The sequence below is a fragment of the Amblyomma maculatum genome, chromosome 2, assembly GCF_055883805.1.
Source record: "Amblyomma maculatum isolate TAMU_Amacu chromosome 2, ASM5588380v1, whole genome shotgun sequence".
NCBI lineage: Eukaryota > Metazoa > Arthropoda > Arachnida > Ixodida > Ixodidae > Amblyomma > Amblyomma maculatum.
The window spans coordinates 149,539,583-149,560,369 of NC_139345.1; the positions used below are offsets into that span (position 1 = coordinate 149,539,583).

Below are 20,787 nucleotides of genomic sequence, written 5' to 3' on the forward strand. Positions count from 1 at the left end.
TGGCAATATTCTAGCACCCTTTACTGCAAGCGGTACAGTCTGCAGTGCTGTCGGTAGACCTTCATACCCTAGCTGCCAATGGAACAAAAAATTATGCCATGAATTACAGCGCGATTCCTATAGATTGGGTGGATGGAAGTTAAGGGCGTCCCCTCTAAAACGGGAGGGTTATGTGGCATTATCGCTACTTGTGTGATAGTAGCTATCTTAACAAGTGCACGTGTACGTTTGCAATGCCGGGCGCATGCGTGAGATACTCTGCGTCTGTATATATACTTGTCATGTTGCAATAAAGAGGGGCTTGTTCCCTGAGGCCTGGTCGAGGGGCGGCCACGCAGAAACCCTCTGTGAAGTGTCGTCCATCGGACACCACATGGTGTCAGAAGTGGTTGTCCGGGTTGTACTGGACCCGCGGTAGTTGTAAGGTATCGTTACCAGCCCGAATAACAGCAACGAGAAATGGCGCAAGAAACGAAGGTATCCTCCCAGCCTTTCCTGGTACAGCCGCCAGCAAGCTTCAACTTTGACAAGACATCCGAATGGCCTGAGTGGATACAAGAATTCAATGACTACCGATTCGCCTCGGGACTTAACGAGCGAACTGAAGAGGAGGTGCGTACGTTACTGTACACGATGGGACGACAGGCACGAAATATTTTCAAGACTTTCAGCCTGTCTGAGGAAGACTCGAAGAAATACGACGTCATGAAGAAACGGTTCGATACCCATTTTGTTGCCACACGGAACCTAGTCTACGAAAGCGCGTGCTTCCATCGCCGCCACCAAGGACCAGACGAGTCGTGGATCAGTATGTTACGGAGTTACATACGCTGGCCGATAGATGCGACTACAGGGAGATGAAAGAGCGTATGATTCTCGACCGCTTTGTAAGTGGAATACGAGACGTGAAGTTATCGGAAGCTCTTCAAATGGATGCGGCGCTGACTCTAGAAAGTGCTCTCACCAAGGCACGCCTGAAAGAAGCTGTGCAACGGCAACAGCACTGAAGTCGACACTGTTCGTAGGAGGACACCTTTGCATACATTCAAAACGGCACGATCCTGCCAATAGGGCCTCAAAACAGCTGATAACGAAGGTAGACTAGGCCAGCCCTCCCGGACATAGCGACCCAACGTACGACAAGTCTCGTCCTTCGCCTGTTCTTCGGCTACTAAGCGGAAGTGCTCCGACTCTCTTAACTCCGATAACGCGCCAGCAACGTAACAGTTCATTCTTACCACACCCTGGTGGCCCTCATGAAGCAGCTTTAACATTCTGCTTCTAAGGCAGTGCGGCACCAACAGGCGGGTGCCGTGCAGGAGGACACCTTGGCATACATTCAAAACGGCACGATCCTGCCAATAGGGCCTCAAAACAGCTTATAACGAAGGCAGACTAGGTCAGCCCTCCCGGACATAGCGACACAACGTACGACAAGTCTCGTCCTTTGCCTGTTCTTCGCCTACTAAGCTGAAGTGCTCCGACTCTCTTAACTCCGATAACGTGTCAGCAACGTAACAGTTGGTTTCATTGACCGAAAGAAAGTTAGTCTTTTGGCCTGGCCCTGGCGCTCTGGAGAATGCATCCGCTATTTCAAGGTTTTTTCCCGGAACATATTGCACCTCAAAACTGATTCACTTTAGCCGCATTCTAAACCTTTGAATGCGAGGCGGAACCAAATCAAGTGGAGTCTTTCCCAGCAAAGCAACCAACGGTTTGTGGTCTGTTTCTACCGTAATGTGTAGTCCACGCACAAAGCTTTCAAAACATTCTGCGGCCCATGTTATAGCCAAAGTCTCCTTTTCGATTTGCGCATAGCGCATCTCAGTTGGTGTCAATGATCTTGAGACAAAAGCAACCTGCCACTTTTCTTTATATGGTTGCACTTGCAGTAAACCTGCTCGTAAGCCGTACGACGAATCATCTGCAAAAATAATCGTTGGCCGTTGGGCATCAAACTTAGCCATACACCTATCTGAGCTGATAGCACTCTTCACGCCATCAAAAGCTATCTGCTGAGGTTCTGCCCATACCCACTCTGTGTTCTTTTGCAGCAGCTGACGCAAAGGCGCCGTTTGTTTAGCTAATTCTGGAATGAGTCGGGAACAATGATTAGCCAGACCTAAAAATCTGCGCATTTCTGCAACGTTTTTCGGCGGCTTTATATCTGCAATTGCGCGAACCTTCGCGGGATCCGGGCGTATGCCATCTTGGCTCACGCGGCACCCCAGAAAACAAAGCTCGTTTCCACTAAACTGGCACTTTTCTTTGTTTAGGGTCACGCCAAGCGTTCTAAAGTGCCCAATAAGCGTTCGTCGTGTTCCTTCTGACTAGAACCAAAGACAAGGATATCGTCCATTAAGTTCACTACCCCCGGAATTTCATCAAGGATCTCGCACATTTGTTTTTGAAAATACTCCGGAGCCGAAGATATGCCAAATGGTAGCCGCTCAAAGCAATAACGGCCAAATGGAGTAATGAAAGTTGTGAGCAGTTGACATTCCTTTGCTAACCTCACTTGGTGGAAACCAGAGTTTGCGTCCAGTTTGGAAAACTTTACTGCCCCACTGAGCAACCCGAGTGTCTCATCCACAGTTGGAGGCACAAACCGTGCACGTTGCACCGATTTGTTCAACTGAGTCAGGTGAACGCATATTCACACTTGTCCTGACGGCTTCAAGACGGGCACTATGCCAGCACACCACTCCGTAGGCCCTTGAGTTTTACGAATGTCCCCATTCTTTTCCATTTCTTCCAGCTCTTGTTTTACCCCGTCCCGCTGTGGGATGGGTATGCGACGAGCAGTGTGAATGGCATAAGGCACCGCGTCTGGCTTAAGACGAATACAGTATTCGCCTTTCATGGTCCCCAGACCACGGAACAAGATAAGTGTAGAGCAAGGGCAGGAGAGTCCGTTTGGTGGCCAGGTTTAAGCGCTCAGCTTGCTGCGTTCAGTGGAAACTGCCGCACGTGCTCCCAATTTCGCGTCCAGCCGTGCGAGCCGATGATCCCGACTGAGACACCTTTCTGGCCTTGGCAAAGCGTTGCGGCAGATATCTGTCATGTGAAAGGCTGTAACTACTTGCTCATAGTTGATTACTTATCTCGGTTTCCGGAGTTGTGTCAGCTGACCTCTCTTAACAGCGCTGAAGTTATTTATCATACCAAGAAGGTGTTTTCGACACATCCCGAAAATGCTGGTAACCGATAATGGTGCTCAATTTGTTAGCCAGGAGTTCAACCAGTTCGCGAAAGATTATGGATTCAAACATGTGACGTGTAGCCCTAGGTACCCGATGTCAAACGGGGAGGTAGAAAGAATGGTAAAAACTGTGAAAGGTCTGTTGCTAAAATCGGATGACTTGCATTTGGCTTTGTTAGCGTACAGGGACACGCCGGGACCCCTAGGCAAAACGCCAGCAGAGCTACTCATGGGGCGGCGGCTTCGCACTACTTTGCCTCTCCACCCAAAGACGTTGGCTCCCAAGACGCCCAATCTCAAAGAAGCACGAGACAAAGATGCCGATTTCAGGGAAGGTCAGCGGCAAAATTATGATCGTCGGCATGTGGCCCGTCACCTTTTCCCGTTGCTGCCAGGTGATTCGGTTTGGGTCAAGGACTACAGGATAGAAGGTGTGGTTCTTCATCGTGCAAAGCGACCACGCTCGTATATGGTGGCTTTGGATAGCGGGGTTCCGATTGAGCGTAACAGGCGAGCGCTAATCAAGCAAGCGCCCAAAAGAGGTCCGGACTCTGACGGGGCGTGTGAATTTCCGTCTAGCCTTGATGGTCTCGGGGAGAACGGAAACTCTGTTCCCAATACACAAACTGTCCCAGATGGTCTAGAGGTGAACGAAAACGATGTTTCAAATGCACAAACAGTCCCAAGTGGCCCGATGCAGACACCGCCGAATACCTCTTCGCCTGCGGTTGGGGATGAATATGTCACACGCTTTGGTCGAAAACTAAAAAAAGCCAGAACGATACGGTATTTCTGAATGCCATTCAGGCGTGTGTGAATGCCTTTCAGGCCGTTTGCTTTGAAGTTGTTGTATTTGTTGTGTACTTTAAAGTGCGTCTTTGTTTTGTAAATTGCTGCTTTTCCAAAATGGAAGGGGATGATGTGGCATTATCGCTACTTGTGGGATAGTAGCTATCTTAACAAGTGCACGTGTACATTTGCAATGCCGGGCGCATGCGTGAGATACTCTGCGTCTGTATATATACTTGTCATGTTGCAATAAAGAGGGGCTTGTTCCCTGAGGCCTGGTCGAGGGGCGGCCACGCAGAAACCCTCTGTGAATTGTCGTCCATCGAACACCACAGGTAACAGTCATTACCATATTCGACCTCTCTTTCCATGCTTTCTTAGGTAGCCTTTCAACATTAGTTATTTATTTATTTACAGTATCCTCCACAGGGTAAAATACATTATACAGGGGAGGGGTGAACAAAAACATTCATGAAAGAATAAATAAAAAAGGCAGTGAAAAATGCCAAAAGCACAATTTGAAGCATAGTTTGATAAAAGTACCAAAATAAAGGTATAGGTATGAAACATCGTACACTAACTGCAAGAAAACGCAAGACCCAAAGGCGCAAGGATAAGCAGCAAATTGATAATAAAGGCGGGGAAATTGGGCTAAGTACAACAAGAAAGTGAAAAGCAATGAGGAAAAAGGGCGGGTTTTTTGGTATTAACTAGTGATGCAGGCAAAGTATTCCATTCAGATAAAGATTTTGGCATAAATAAGTTGGTAAATGTAACTGTTCTGCAAGATGATAAGTGATATGTATTGATCGTAATGGCGAGCGGAGAAAAATGAAGGTGGCTGAGACGAAGGCAATCGGAGTGACGCTTTGTGATAATAAATTTTAGGGAAAAAAAGGAGATGCGTGCTATCTTCCTGCAAATTGCGAAATGGTACGCGAATGTCTAGGGCGGCTTTTATTTGTGTTACACCGGTAGTGCGGTTTTATTTGGTTATTATGAAACGGACTGATTGATTTTGTATTGCTTCTTGGAATCTAGTGTGATGTAGGTCCCATAATAATTGACTTTAATTAGAGACTTTACCTGTATATTTGGTTGATTATTAAATAAAGTTTTTAAAATTTAGTTTAGTAACCTGGCGCCCTAGCATTGTCATTTAGCCACCAATATTCCAAACACACCTTGCTAGCCTCTGCCGCATCCGCGAACCCCAAACCCAAGGGCTCGAAGAGAGTGTGCGCATTGACATCTGGATGCATACTGACACACTCCAGCATAAGGCGTTCAATTTGTTTCTGCGCATCTACTACACGTAGCACAAATTTAATTTTTTGGTTAAACTTCTTTTTGTACCTTCGCGTTCTAAGACATCCTGATTAGCTTCAAAGAGAAGACCGCTGCCTCTTGAGTTCACTAAAAAGCTTCCTTCTTAATCTGCTTTTTTCTATTCTCTACATAAGTCTAGAGTCGCCTTTATCAAATTGAAATACTTTAGGGTATACCTCTGTGTTCTTTACATGCCGTTTAACGTTCTTTATGTCTTGAGCCTGTCTTCCTAAATACTTACTGGTTAGGGTCCTCGTCCTTTTCAGTCACTACGTCAACGCACTTTTCGATAATTATTCAAATAATTTAACCGCCCATCAATCATCCTCCATTTTTCTGAGGCGTTTTTTGTACAAAATTTGCTCCGAGGTCTGGTAAATTGAAAAACGCCAATCCCATGCCTGCCCCTTCGCTCCGTGCGTAGTTTTGCCCTGTGGGCCAGGTGCTAATTTTGGCACAGACCTTAGATTTATTCTAACCAGACGGGACTTTACCTTTGAGCATAAAACAGCTTTCCGGATGGTAAGCGGTGACAACGTTATACTTTTCAAATACCTTTTAGTGTTTAATACCCGTGGTACCCCCTTAATTGTCTGTGCTTCATTATCGCTACGTCTCTTAGTCTCTTCGCTCTGGTGGTCTGTTCATGCTTTTTTTCATGCCTACTTCTTCGTTTATACTAATCCTTTTATAGTTATCTTCCACAAGTCTCAGTATCTGACTCCCTTCTACTGTAAGCTTTTTATCAGTGCAAACGGTGAATACCACCGGGCTCGACTTAATTGCTCTGATTGTTAGGCATAGCGCAGCTCCTTCGTATCCACAAATATTGACCAATACTTGTGTAAATCTTTTCTGCTATCGGTTAATAGAACAATATATTCGGCTTTCATTAACCATAGAAGCCGCTTTCTACGTCTATCTGCATAGCTTGCACGAGGCCAAAGTCAAAATTGTTTTCTTGGAGCCACTTTACCATATTATTCATATCATTAATGAGCAACAGTGGTGATAGCTGGAGAAAATTGCCTATTCGTCCTAAGCATACTTCGGCAGTATGCGTAATTAACTGCTCCCATGCTAATACATCGGTGTATTTCATTTAGCAATTCAATTACCTCTTTACCGATGCCTTCTGATTTGAGTCTGCTCCATGGAACTTCTCCATTTTGCGCTGGCATACGCACCGCACCGCTTATGTCCAGGAAGGCTACAGGGGTCTGTTTTGCGCCCTCGCTATTTCAATGCATTTGGTTATTGCAGAATGCTATCATCTGGGCGCCTATTCCTTGTGAACCGTTTTGCAGCTCTTTCAGTGCATTGTATACGTTCCACCCGTGCTGCTGAGCTGCCAGTCCGTACAAACTAATCGGCCTGAACGTAACTATCGTGATAGGTCTAAATAATTTATTCTTCCCATCCCCGTTTCCTCTATAGATTAGTCGATTCTACTCTGTTGCCAACTGTCCGCAATTTTTTTATTTGTTATTACTGTTTCCAAAGAATTCAACGGCGTTTTCTTGCATCTTCCATCGAGTCAATGATTTAGCTCTAATATAATTTCGTTCATAAGTACGCTTGCACATAAAGGAATATTTGTCTCCGTCTTCTTCCAGTTAAACTTGGTCCATTCTAAACTTCAGAGGAGGAGTTAAAAAAAAAGAACTTTCTCATGACCCAGACGAGAAATGCAGAACGATAGGCCTAAAAATTAATAATGCTGAAGACAAGATTATTAATGTTCAACAGCCTCGAGATGGTATAGTTTACAATAAGGTACCGAAGAAACAGAATTGACAGGCGAATATGTCTACTTAGGACAGACAGTAACCGCAGATCTGGACCTTGAAAGGGAAATAACCAAGGGAATAAGATTACGATGGAGCGCATTTGGCAAATACTCGCATATTATGACTAGCAGCTTACCGGTATTGCTCAAAAGAAAACTATACAATAGCTACATCTTACCAGTACTCACCTGTGTGGCTGAAATGAATGGGGAGGCTAACGAAAAAAGTTTCACTTAGAGTTGAGGACAATGCAGAGGGTTATGGAGCACAAAATGATAGATGTAACGTTAAGAGACAAGAAGCGTGCAGATTGGCCAGATAAATAACTCGATTTAATGACATTTTGATGAAAATGAAGAAGAAATAAGCATGAACAGGAAATGTATTGCGAAGAGAGGATAACCGATTATCATTTAAAGTAGCAAAATAGATTCCAAGGAAAGGAAAGTGTAGCGGGGGCGGCAGCAAGTTAGTTAGTTGGATCAGGTAAAGTCTGCAGTTGTCAACCGGATGCAGCTTCGAGCTGCTAGGTTAAGTGGAGGATTGTGGGAGAGGCTTTCGGCTTGCAGTGGCTAATGATGATGATCAATTCTAAGCTCTTTTCCATTTGCACGCTTCCTGTTGAGCAGTGAGAGAATGTTTATGGGAAAGGGTGAGAGCGTGAGGAAACGCGCTACTTCATTGCTCTTTTAGCGGAATGCACTCCCGCTGCGTTTTTAAATGCGGAACGCGGCACTTCGAAATCAAATGTTCTAACAGTATTTTTTTTCTTGTTCTCTGCGTTGGTGTACGGAATATTTTTCGGCACGTACAACAAAACATGTTTTTTTGGCGGGGGGGGGGGGAAGGGAGAGGGGGAAGGGGTGACGCTTAAGCTTCACTTTTCATAGCAGGACGCTATAGGTTTAAAGCACTTTCTCAAGATCCCAACGCTGCCATCCACAAGGATGTCTGAGACGTGTGTGTTCCTCATGGCAATGCTCCATTGCTGAGCGCCATGTACAATTTTGCACCCTAGACTGGCCAGTACCAACTGGGACAGAGTGACGCCTTGAGCTACTTTATAGCTGCCCTGCTGTTACGCAGACACCGACGTGCCGTCGCCCAAGTTCACCTGAGAGCTGCGATCTGAAACCCTTTTTCTGTGGGTGCATCTGTGCACGTCAGAGAACCGTATTTTGTATAAATTAATCCGGAGCGTTTCTCTACGGTGTTCTCATAGCAAGTGCAGCCTCGAGGTGTTAAATCCTTACTGTACAGAATGAAGTGAATGTGCCTCCTTAGTCATAGTATTTTTCATCACTGGTGATAAAGACGTGTATTTAAAACATACCTACTTAAATTTTGGAATTCTTCGTAATGTAGAGAAAGGTTTTTCTGATTTCGGAGTGGTGGTGCGAAAACTGACCTGCGCTTTGCGCTCTCTGTTTGCGACTCCATTAAACTTTCAAAATATTCTTGAACGAGGCAGATTTTTGCTCTTTTACCCTGCTGTATGTATAGCGAATGGAATATTTTAAAGCTCTTATATACTTTAGAAATGAAATGTTAAACACCTAGAAGTTTATAGGATTCGTTTTACTTCAAATGTGGGTCCCTGTATCCTACAGCTCACCTCACGGAAAGCGATCTGCGCGTAGTACTGATATAAGTAAACATCCCTATTATATGCTTTGAGTTCCTACCGGCCACGCAAGATATGCAAGAAAAGATTCCTGAAGACCACATGAGACAGCTGCAAAACCTTTCCCAACAAACATGTGGAAATGCTGGCTTTCAAAGGATTCGTTCAGCAGAGCGCGTGGTCTAGCAGTTATTCATGCCACAACCATTTTCAAGCACGCCTTTTCCATTCAGTCTTAGCGAAAGCAACAACGTGTGTGTTGGTCTGGTATTTGAAATTAGAGCGCAAAATTTCATAGCTTCAAGGATCACCTAGGTCTAGTCGGAGTGCTTCGTGAAAAAGACTTAGTTGACGCTATTTTTCTTATTGCCCAAAGAGAGCCCTTTTAAACCTAAGCAAGCATGGTTACGGAAACTTCTACAGTATAAGCACAAGATTTATACTTCTAAGCTTCAAAGAAATAAGTAAAGATTAACATGTTCCACTATCCACTAACACTAAAGGCAGGCCGTTACTTGGTGCGATGGCTCAAGAAGTGGTGCTGAGCTTACTGACCTTCGCTACAGGTGAGCAAACGCTTTGGATTAGCATTTGGCTTTAACCAATACGAAGGGAATGCGCCTTCATGCAATTGCATTTATACACATTTACTCCAAATATGTTTAACAAATTTTTATTTCGTTTCTGAGAGTTCTAAAACAGCAGGAAAAAAAATTTCACAATTATTAAATCGCAGCCCATACACTTTCCTTCTAAAGTGAACTGAACATTGTCTAGACCGGCTGACGGCCCAAGTGGTTACCTATCGTTATCTGTGCCTATACGCCCGACACGAGGATAGTTTTATAAATAAATATTTTCGCAGACATACGTCAATGACGACAGCACGACAAACTACCCCGATGAATACTGCGCGGAAACTGTTCGGGTAGTAGGGATGACCAAACATTTTTTTAGATAACGTTGACTTGAAGTGCTTGTTTCGCATATGCCGCCGCCACATTCTCTTGCTTTTGAAAGAGAACACTGACTTATAAATACTGTTACGGGGCGGCAAGCCGACGAACACAGCGAATAGAGAGATGATGTCAGATGACCGTGAAATGATTTTTAATGAATCGCAGCAGGCCTGGCGCGAGTGCTCCTGCCCGCGCCACTGCCTGCTTCTTCCTCGTCCGTAACATTACCCGAGGTTACCAAGCGATCGTTCCGATCGTGGACGAGGAATTGTGTCAATGTCGATTAGGTCCATGTCATGACGATGGGCGTGGCTGGATGGTTGTAGATAGGAGAGGAACAAGGAAGAAAAAAACGCCTTGCCGCCACGCTGAAGACGCTCCACTGTGTCTTTGGTGACGGCTAAACTAAGTGCCGCTATGCTGACGTGGATTTCGACGCTGGTGTGAATCGGCTAAGTATTGGGCGGCTCGTCCTTTTTTTTTCTGTTTCCCCTGCGCTTTTGCGCCTTTTACCGTGTTGATGGCGCTCGCAGAGAGATCGTAGTTGTCAAGCGATGACTGCGCAGTCTCCCGGCCAGGGGAGCTCCCCGTGGTCTGCTTTCATTGTGCCTCATGATCTACCTCTAGAAGCGTTGCAACGATCTGGCGTTCAAAACATTCCTGTAGGCTGGTGCCTAAGGATGGCGGATTTATCAAAATCACCAACCCTGGTACTGTTTGAGCTGCTCTCCAGACAGCCTCTTCCCGGTATGACTCAATTACAGAAGTGAGGCGCACAGCACTACTGCTCCAGATGAAGATGGAGTCATTACTGACGCCGAGATGGTGGAATCAGATGTAACAATTGTAAAACGGTGTTTGTCTCCCATGTCCAACCCTTCCTCTCCACGGACCAAACCGAAATCAAAAACATCAGCATGAATCACAGCCAAAGGAGAATATTTTGCGGCAGGCAGTTGCATCTGCTCAAATTTCGCAATCATAGCGGCACTAAAAGACAGTGGAACTGTCGATCAATTCTAACAGCTCCAACAGATTTAGTTTACATTTCTTCTCAGCATAATCCACATTAATTTATTTTGCAAAAATCTTGGCTAACAGCCGATAAGGATTTCTATTTACAAAATTATCATTCATTCCGACAAGATTGCCAATCAAAAGAAGGAGGCTTGATTATATTGGTCTCTACAAAATTCTGTCACAAGGCTAAGATTTGTTTCCAGCTATCCTTTCTAGATTGTGTTATTTGCTCTAGACGTTGAAATTCCAGGGCACTGTCCGTTTTCCTTAGTAAATGTTTATATCCCTAGCGGTGTACAAGATACAGAACCTCTAGATCTGCTATTAGTTAATTGTCTGAACTAAGGTATTCTGGCTGGTAATTTTATTTCGCATCATGTGTCATGCGGCTACAAGACAGATAGTTGCGGGAAGCGTCTTTGGGACTGGACAACACATAATATTTCCTGTAAAAATTCGGGTTCGATCACTTTCATAAGAAAAAAACGCTCAATCTGTGTTAGATTTAAGTTTTACCTTCCCAGCCTTTTTGTTAATAATTGGTCGACACTTGATTGTGGCACCGCTAGTGACCACATACCGATTGCTTTTGATCTTAATTGCCCTGTAACTACAGCGACTTCTCAGTTGAAGTCATTTATTAACTTTAATATTTTTTCAGTTAACGTTACGCTCTAATCTTGAGAAAGTGACTAACTCGGATGAAGAACAAAAATCAAAACGCTTATGCTCGGTGATTGAGGATTGCCTTAAGAAGTTTGAGACCTTAGTACGGAGTACAAAGGGGAATACTTCACCTGTTGGGTGGAATTCTGATTGCTCCCGTGATTACAGACGTAGAAAGAATCATGGAAAAAGCTTCTCCGCAATCAGTGCCCTTAAAACGTGCATGATTATAAGTTCATCGCAGCTACTTTTAAACGTACAATTGCAAAAGCGAAGGACGAGTATGATGTTAGGCATTTAGATTTCCTTTCTAAATCTGGCCACCGAACTGCTCTTTTGGTTTTTTACGCTCGCGGAAAAAGATGCCGCAATCGCAAAATCTACATTATCTTATTTTGACTCGTCATAAAGCAATAGACACAATTGAAACAATTGCCATAGGACTAGAGAAGCGTTTCTTGTCTACACTTCCTTCATGCTCGATATCTGTAATGCCAATAGATTCAGTTAATTAGGATTCTCAAATTTCCGTTTATGAGCTTTATATATTTATGAGATTACCAGCGGCTGCTGCCGGTCCTGATAACTTAACTTCAAAAATGATAAGGATCCTTTTTTAGGATTCACTTGACACGTTATTAGAGTTAGTAAATTATTCCATCAAACATGCTTGGATACACCCAGAATGGAAGCTTGCCCAAGTAACTCCTCTACTTAACAACAAAGGCGGTGACTTTGCCATAGATAATAATAAACGAATTTCATTAGCATCAAGGAGAACTATCATGTTCGTTTCGCGCTCAGCTGGGGATCCGAGGAATGGAGATTCGATTCCTTGTGGAGACAAGGTTTTAATTTTTTTGACGACATCATCAGGATGATTCACAAGTGGAATGGATGCACAGACGGACATGCTGGCGAGTTTTGAGCCATAGAAGGCTTTCCCCTAAAACTGCTGGCGCTGCGAGACTTAGGTTATTATAAAAGCGGGGCCGAGACGAAGAAATTCTTTATTGCCATCCTTCGTATCAGCAGATGATGTGTACGAGTATTAGCAGACGTTTATAAAGAAAGGAAGCAGTTGACTGGGGTAGATGCTTGGCCGCACTGCTATTTGTGAAGGTGAGCATGCCGCTACTGGCACGGGGGCTCTAAGAACGTTCTTAATGCCGTTACTCGATCTTAGATTTTCAATACTGAGTTCTTGGTATCACTTCTGTATCTTAAAATAAAAAAACTCACATCAAACATATATAATTCAGGTATAGAACCTTTTCTCAGCTGGCGGGTCTTACTAAGGACACATTTTAGAAACGTTGTTAGGCAAAAAAAAACATCACAGAATATAACTTACGGCAGCTTTCTTTAGTTCTGCGAGAAGTTTGCTTCCACTGCCTCAACCTTTTTGCCACCCCGGAGTAACTTTCCATTGGACATAACTAAACGATTGGAATTACATCCTCGCTACGAGACATTGTTTTTTTTCCCTGGCGTGTAATGCAGTGAATAGAGCGAATATGTGGCGAATGGCCTCAGGAATCATCTACAGTCTTCAACGCAAAAACATTCCATGAGTATGTTGTGAATTATATTTTTAATGCTCTCGCGCTTCTATACATATTGTTACGTGGCGGCAAGCCATGACAACACGGCGACACAACAGAAACAGAACGACGTGATGACATGACGGTAGATATGCTTTAATGGCCAGCGGGCCTAGCGCGAGCGCTCCGCCCCGCGCCACTGCCCGCTTTGTCATCTTCGTAGCACTACCCGGGGCCACCGAGCGATCGTCCCGATCGATTGCTAGAAATCCAATGCATGAAGTGACGATGAACACAGGCACAGGATTAGGACATGAAACGCTGGACACCACAATGAATGCGAAGATGGGATAATTCTTGCCCCGGAGCATCAGGTCCAATCTTCACCGTTTGCCGAAGACCAAGGCTCATGGAGACGCCGAACGGCTTGGGTGGGGTTGCTGTCTTCGCTCGAGTGGTCCTGAGGTCGCTTCGTTGTGGGGTCAGTCGGGTCGGCTTTGGGTTCTTCGTGGTCGTCGTGTGTTGGGGTCAGGGCTGGGGACGGGGCTGGGGAGAGCGGCTAGTCAGGTCTGAGCAAAAAGGGCTGGGGCAGAGCTGGGCGGCGATCTCCACGGGCTCTCGGTCGATGGACCAGGCGTACGGTTGGCTTCGACGGTGCAAGGCGAGGATGGGGATGAACCGCACTTCCAACCAAATGTTACGTGGCGGCAAGCGATGACAACACGGCGACACAACAGAAACAGAACGATGTGATGACAGGACGATGAAATATACTTTAATCGCCAGCGGGCCTAGCGCGAGCACCCCGCCCCGCGCCACTGCCCACTTCGACATCTTCACAGCAATATTTTACAAGCTGAAATGAGTCATTTCCTATCTTACTGATAAGCAACCCTTTATTTTCTTCAGTCGTAGTCGCGCAGTTGCTTCAGCCTGGAGGCCCAATGAATGGATTGACATCTGTGCATGTAGGTAAGTCCTGTTAATAAATCTTCATGTTTTTTTGCTTAAATTGTCACATGTCACTCTTTCCTTGTCACCTTGCTTGTCTGTGTTCATTTCTTCGCCTCAAATGCGAAAAGGAATAGCCCCTGAAAGATATGCGGGGTGATTTTTCTCAATAGCAGGTTTTGAGCTTCACACCAGCAGCTTGAGCTTTCGTGTGCAGGAACAGTGCTGGTCGCACAGCGCAATAATATAACCTGACGAACGTCGTGCTACTAATGGATCATATTTAATTACGGACTCAAATATTTCAGCCGAGAGAGGGCAGACATCACCTTCAGCGCTACGATACAAAGCTTTTTTTAAACTTACTCCAGAGGGACTCTGGGGCATGCCACTTCTAATGCTCCTCACTCAGCAACAAGCGACGTGCTAATCCTTACTGATGCTTCAGCCTGCTTCCTGTTCAATATGGAAAAAGATATAGTTCGAAGTATTTCACATCAATCTCAAAGTTTTTAGAAAGTGCTATGCTTTATGAGCACAAGCGGTCTTCACAACTAACTCTGATGTTGAAGACATTCGGATGCGGCATGTCAATACTTAAGAGAGAAAATCGTGTAAACGCCAGAACACCAGCTACCATTTTCGCCGCACGTACGTGTTCCAGCTGAGTTTGCTAATCACTACGCCCGCTTCCTGCGAACTAGTCCATAGTTACCCTGGTCTTGCGTAAGGGCAGGGGAGGGCGTTGAGAGAAATAAGAAAATGAAGACACTAAAATATAAAATGAAATAGCCGAATTTGAATTATTTAACGGTAAAACATAATGAAGAACACAAAAATAAAAAACAATTGCGACGCGTTTAGAGTCGTAACAACGCTGACGCTTTCGTATCTGTCCAGTGCGGGTTCGCACCTGCTCTCCACTTTCTTTTTTGTACTTAATTTTCTCGTGCGCTTTTAACATTCCTTCCGGTGTGCTCGTGGCATTGGATGGGGCTTCTTGCACTTACAAGCACTTTCACTTTATCTTTGGGCTGCCAATTAATCAATCCTTCACCTGCCATTTGAAACTGTCCACTGCATGAGGGCTGACATAGTGGAAATGTTCTTAGCTAACAGCTAAAATGGGGTTTGAAAACATGGTGTGAAACCGCTTTTAAATCTTGCACCATATATCTCCGTACTCGAACGTTGGTAATGCCCTGTTTAGCTGCAATTAGAAAATGCTGAGATAAGCATTGTTCGAGGTCTTTTACAGGGGATCTCACTAACTGGAAGCGCGTGATTAGAGTACTGCCATCGGCTAATGTTCGTTTTACCGCAATATAAAGTTAAAGTCCTCGTTTTCAAGAAAATACTGTCTCATTGTTGGCGTCCGTGCTGTGAGCAAAGTTATGTCACTGGCAAGTCTATAGAAGGTGAAATGGCCGGCATTCAACGGTCGGCAGGTTGTGTGAAGTCCAAGACCACGTGATACAGGAGGCCTGTAAGAGCTGCAATCCCGGTAGCTCATTTGAGATGGCAATCAAACCCATTGGGACTTTTGGATCCCGAAACAGACGCGCTACTCTCGACCATGCAGACAAGTTCGGAGGGCGTTTCTAAAGCGGATCTTTACACCGAGGTCAGTGGGTGTTTCGCGTAATGTGATAGCCCATGACGGTATGTAAATTATTATATCGTAGACAATGCAGGTACAGCTTAAAATTTTAGTGATTAAATAAGTAGCAAGTGTGTGTCGTGAAAGTGAACGGGCCGTCATCAGAAGCTTTCACCACTTTCATCTCATACCCTTACAGGCGGGGCTTAAAGTGTTCATGGAAAGCTGCTTATTGAATTATAAGACGCGCACGAGCAAAATGTATCCCATCAATACTCTCTGCAGCGGAAAAATGTTTTAGGCTAGCTTTATTAGCACCGAACATATGGGTGACCGAAAATGATGCCCTGCTCTCCCCTCTCAACTCAACCGACAGTCGGCGCGAAATAAAAAAGAAGAAAAGCCGCGACGGCGCCCCATCACGCTCCGGCCCGCCCGCGGAACTTGGGAGCGGCCAACGAATGGGCGAGCCCTTCATGACCACTGGCGTCAGTGGGGAGGTTTGTGTGCGAAGCTATGTCGGCCCAATCGGTTGCAAGCGGTAGCCAGGAGCACTTTTTAAAAATTGTTTACAAGGTATTGAAACCAAGCAAAGTTTTCAAATCTGACTCAGGAAGCCTGCGGTGATTCAAAGAAATCCAAACTACTTCGTTTTGATGCACAATTTTTCGCATACCACATGCTTGCAAGCTTTCTAGGTGAAACCTCAGAGCGTGAATTTAGGTGTAAAGGGCATACTGGAATGGGTAGTCACAAGCAGGTGACAAATTGATGTCTCGGGTCCGCTTGATGCAGGAATTGGAGAAGCCTACAGGCCGCTAACACGCCGTACTCTTAAATTGGAGCTAGAGTATCCCCATAAACTTTTAGTGTCAATGGGACACCACTTGTGCTTCTTGTTTTCAGGGCCACTGTTGGGCTGCGAATCAGGCTGCGTCTTGAGCTTTGGCTGCTGGCAGTACTGCTACACACTGGGCATGGAAGGACGTTGCCGATGGAATGTATGCAACTGCATACCTGCGACGCCTGCACCCAGCAAGTGCCCTGCAGCAGTGCCCTAGACTAGGCGCCTAATTGTTCAGCGCAGCTAGGGACAAATACGTGCGGACAATAAATTACAAGAGGCTGTTATTTTTGGCTACTTTTATTCTCTTGTTCTGCTACCATAAAGCTAGCTGGCGAGCCTGGGAGAGGGGGTGGGGGAGCGCGAAGATTAGGGAAGTTAATGGACTATGGAACATTCCCTTGCGGAGGCGTGTATTCTAGCCGAAATGCTCGCGGTACGCCCCAAATGAACTCTTGCATGGAGTAACCAGTACAACCAAACCAAAGTACAGGCAAAAAATTGACAGGATGTTTAGCTTCTCTAAGCGCGAAAGATTGCGCCTGAGTATGAAGTGATGTATGGCGTTCTCCACTGAATATGGCGTTTGTCCAAGATAACTATCCATAGAGCAGAAGAACAGGACGTTCGCAGAGAAAGCTCAAGTGAGACGACGTCGCCCTATTCATGGGCCACCTTGAAGCCATGTTTGGAAAACTTTGAAAGAGCGCAAACACACACGACCCCTAAAGACAAGAGACGAGACACAAGCGCCTCGTGTCTCGGCGCTTGTGTCTCGTCTCTTGTCTTTAGTGGCCGTGTGTGTTTTCGCTCTTTCAAAGTTTTCCAAATATGTACCAACTCGCCCAAAAAGAAGTGTTATTGAAGCCATGTATCAAGTACGAGCACACATTAAAATTATTACCTGCCATTTTGGTTCTGAGTATAACGTTATCAGAGGTAAAGAAAACAATGAAGACGACGACATCCGAAGCGCAACGTAGAAGAGTGGTAGTTAGCACGTAAAGCAGGGAGCAACCGAGCGGGGCTGACTAATAGACGAGCATTTTTAATTTATTTCGCAGCGCTGTCACACCAGTTGACTTCACGTGCTCATATGCCAGTCTTTCGCGATGCGAATCGAATGGCGTCATCTATACCCGCCCTCTCATTCACCTTTATACCTATTAGCCATTCCTAAATTTTATGTATTGATCACATTTAAATGTAGGTAAGCCTGCTTAAACGGCGTTTTCCCGGTGCAGCCAAGTCTGTCTGGCAATTCCACGTCCATGTCTTCGCGCTGATAGGATAATTTTTCAGATTTAAGTTTCAGTGCGTCGCTGATAAAACGAGCGTACCTTAATCAGCAACTGGAGGCAGTCTTGATATGTTGTTTCACCATTATTTGCAGCTTTGAAATTAATTTTGAGGCAGAGCTTTTGAAATCGGCGCTATAAGATCTTATCTTAAAAATGTTAAAGAAATAGTGTTGCTTCAGTTTGTAATAATTTACACAAGCTCGAATGCGAAGCTGTATTCATTTACCTTAAGAGCGACGCTGTTTGTGGTGAAATCAATTGTGTCGCTAAAAGAATAACAATGTCAATTATTATTGAACGCATGTTGATGACGTCCAAATGGCCTCCACATTCTCCACCATACTAGCGTGTAAGAAGAAACTAGAAGTGACATCCAACAAAGTTCTTGCTTAGGCAGACAGAAGTGAATTTATATGGTCTCCACAACAAACTGTGACTCTGTTTCTCTCTTAAAAGAAGGCCTTAGACTGAACCCCGCCTGTACCTAAATGCTGCTAAACTACAAGTAAAATTAGAACGCACATTTTTATGCCTGACCATTAAAAATACCACATTTTTATCACACACAACTTGAACAAGAAGTTTCCTCGCGCCGCAAATTTTCTCAAAGGGCTCTCAAGAAAATGCACGGGTTCTGACAGAGCATGCTTTCGGCAGGTTCCTTGCTTTCTAGTAGGCTCTGGGTTTAATTAGACCATCGCACTTGAAATGACTAGATCCAGTACACAGGCTAAGCCTTCGTCTTTCAACTGGTGCATACAGAACAACACAAAAGCCTCTATGCTGAAGCAAATGAACTGGCCTTGTAGAGAGAACATGCTTACGGGTGCACACGTAGGGAAAATAAGGTCTCTTGCGAAGCACATCATTCACCCTATCGTTACAGCGTCATTATATTTATACCCTTACAAAAATGGGTTTTAGGTTTCAAGTTTGGTCTTAATGTTTTCTTAATGAGTACAAAAGAACGCAAAAGACATTCAATACCTTCTTTGTTTTAGCAACAGCCTTAAACCAGATTTTCAGCTGACATTTCGCATTGCTTTTTTTGTTTTGAAAATCAGTTTTTTTTCTGAACTGCTAATGTGTAAGCACAGAATGTGAAACGTACACGGGAAGTATGATGTGTATTTTCTCGGTCATGGCGACCACTCATTGAAAGGACACGGTGTGTTTCAACTTAAACACGCGTAGAGCAATCTGATCAGTTCAGTATAGAAAGAAATTATCAACCACCACTACACGTGCGTTACTATTACTGCTTGATGATTTTGGAGGACGTACACATAATTAATAAGGGTATCATATTTTTAAAACAGTTTAATAAATACTACATGCCCTTGCATTACTACAAGACAGGAAGGTGGCCTGAAATGATTGAACTCAAAACTAAACATTAAATTGATCATTTTACAGGTATGTGCGTTTAATTTCCTTTCACACACGCTATGTTTAAAACGTAATCACTCAAAAGGAAACAATGAAGAGAGTAGTCTACCTAGCGATGGGCCCATGAAAAAAACATACAGCGCTTGTAATGCATGATATTTTGCGTGTTTCTCAAGTTTTTGAACTCCTTTATCTGCTTACAAAGCAGCCGAACCCTAGGTCATCGCATCGCTTCCCGAAATGGTTCCATACAAATAAGATTTCAGTTCAGTCGTTCAGTCGTGTCCGGCTCTTCGTAACCCTATGGACCATGTCACGCCACGCTTTCCGGTCTCTCACTATCTTCCTAACATCACATAACTTCATCTGCAGTGCCTCGAGGATGCCATCTAACCATCGCGTTCGCTGCCTACCCCTTCTCCGGCGACCCTCAACCTTTCCCATCATCAAATCTTTCTCCAGCGACTCCTCTCTTCTCATCAGATGACCAAAGTAGCTGAGCTTTAACTTTAGAATTTGACCCTCCAATGAGCAGTCAGGGTTTATGGTCGACAATATCGACTGATTTGATCTCCTAGCAGTCCAAGGAGCTCTGAAGAGTCTTCGCCAGCACCGCAACTCAGACGCGTAAATTCTTCGGCGGTCAGCCTTTTTCACAGTCCAACACTCGCATCAATACATCACAACTGAAAAGACCATAGCACGAGTTATACGGATCTTGGTTGGCAGACTAATGTCTCTGCTCTTTACTAGGCGGTCAAGGCTAACCATTGCTCTCTTTCCCAGAAGCAGGCGTCTCCAATTTCATGGCTGCAGTCTCCTTCCGAGGTAATTTTGGAGCCCAAGAAGAGAAAATCTGTCACAGCTTCCACTTATTGTCCATTGATGCTCCAGGACTTGATGGGGCAAGACGCCATGATCTTTGTCTTTTTAATGTTCTGTTTAAGCCCAAACTTCTCACTCTCTTCTTGTACACGCATCAGAAGTCTCTTGTGTTCCACTTCACTTTCTGCCATTAAAGTGGTATCATCCGCATATCTAAAGTTGTTGATACGTTTTCCAGCAATCTTCACTCCAGCTGAAGAGTCGTCCAGACCGGCCTTCCTCATGATGCACTCTGCATATAGGTTAAATAGGCAGGGCGACAGTATGCAGCCTTGCCTCATTCCTTTTTCAATCGGAAACCAATCAGTAAGAGAGTCAGATGCCCAGTTCTGACTGTGGCCTCTTGTCCTTCATACAGGTTACTGAGGAGATAGATGAGGTGAATTGGAACTCCAATTTCTAGAGCTCGCCACAATCTGCTGTGATCTACGCTGTCAAACGCTTTCGCATAATCAATAAAGCAGAAGAATATGGGTTTCTGGAACTCTCTTGCTTTTTCTATGATCCAGCGAAGGTTGGAAATTTGGTCTCTAGTTCCTGTGCCCTTGCGAAAGCCAGCTTGCACGTCCGGAAGCTCCCGATCGACATACTGCTGCAGCCTACCTTGGAGGATTTTCAACATCACCTTGCTAGCATGCGAAATAAGCGCGATCGTGTGGTAGTTGGAACAATCTTTGGCACTGCCTTTCTTTGGAATGGGGATGTAAACTGACCTCCTCCAATCCTGTGGCCCCTGCAGGGTTGTCCAAATCTTCCGACATAATGTATTCAGAATGTAAACAGCGTCATGGTTTAGGTTTTGAAGCAACTCAGCAGGAATGCCATCAATTCCGCTAGCTTTGTTCTTAGCAAGGCTGGCTAAGGCCCATTCAACTTCACTCTTCAGGATGCCCG

The 20,787-nt window shown here is 44.8% G+C and overlaps 1 pseudogene; it reads left to right on the plus strand.

Annotated features, from left to right (window-relative positions):
- Positions 1-225: 225 nt before the first annotated feature.
- LOC146200156 (uncharacterized) lies at positions 226-1,007 on the plus strand (annotated as a pseudogene).
- The last annotated feature ends 19,780 nt before the right edge of the window (positions 1,008-20,787 follow it).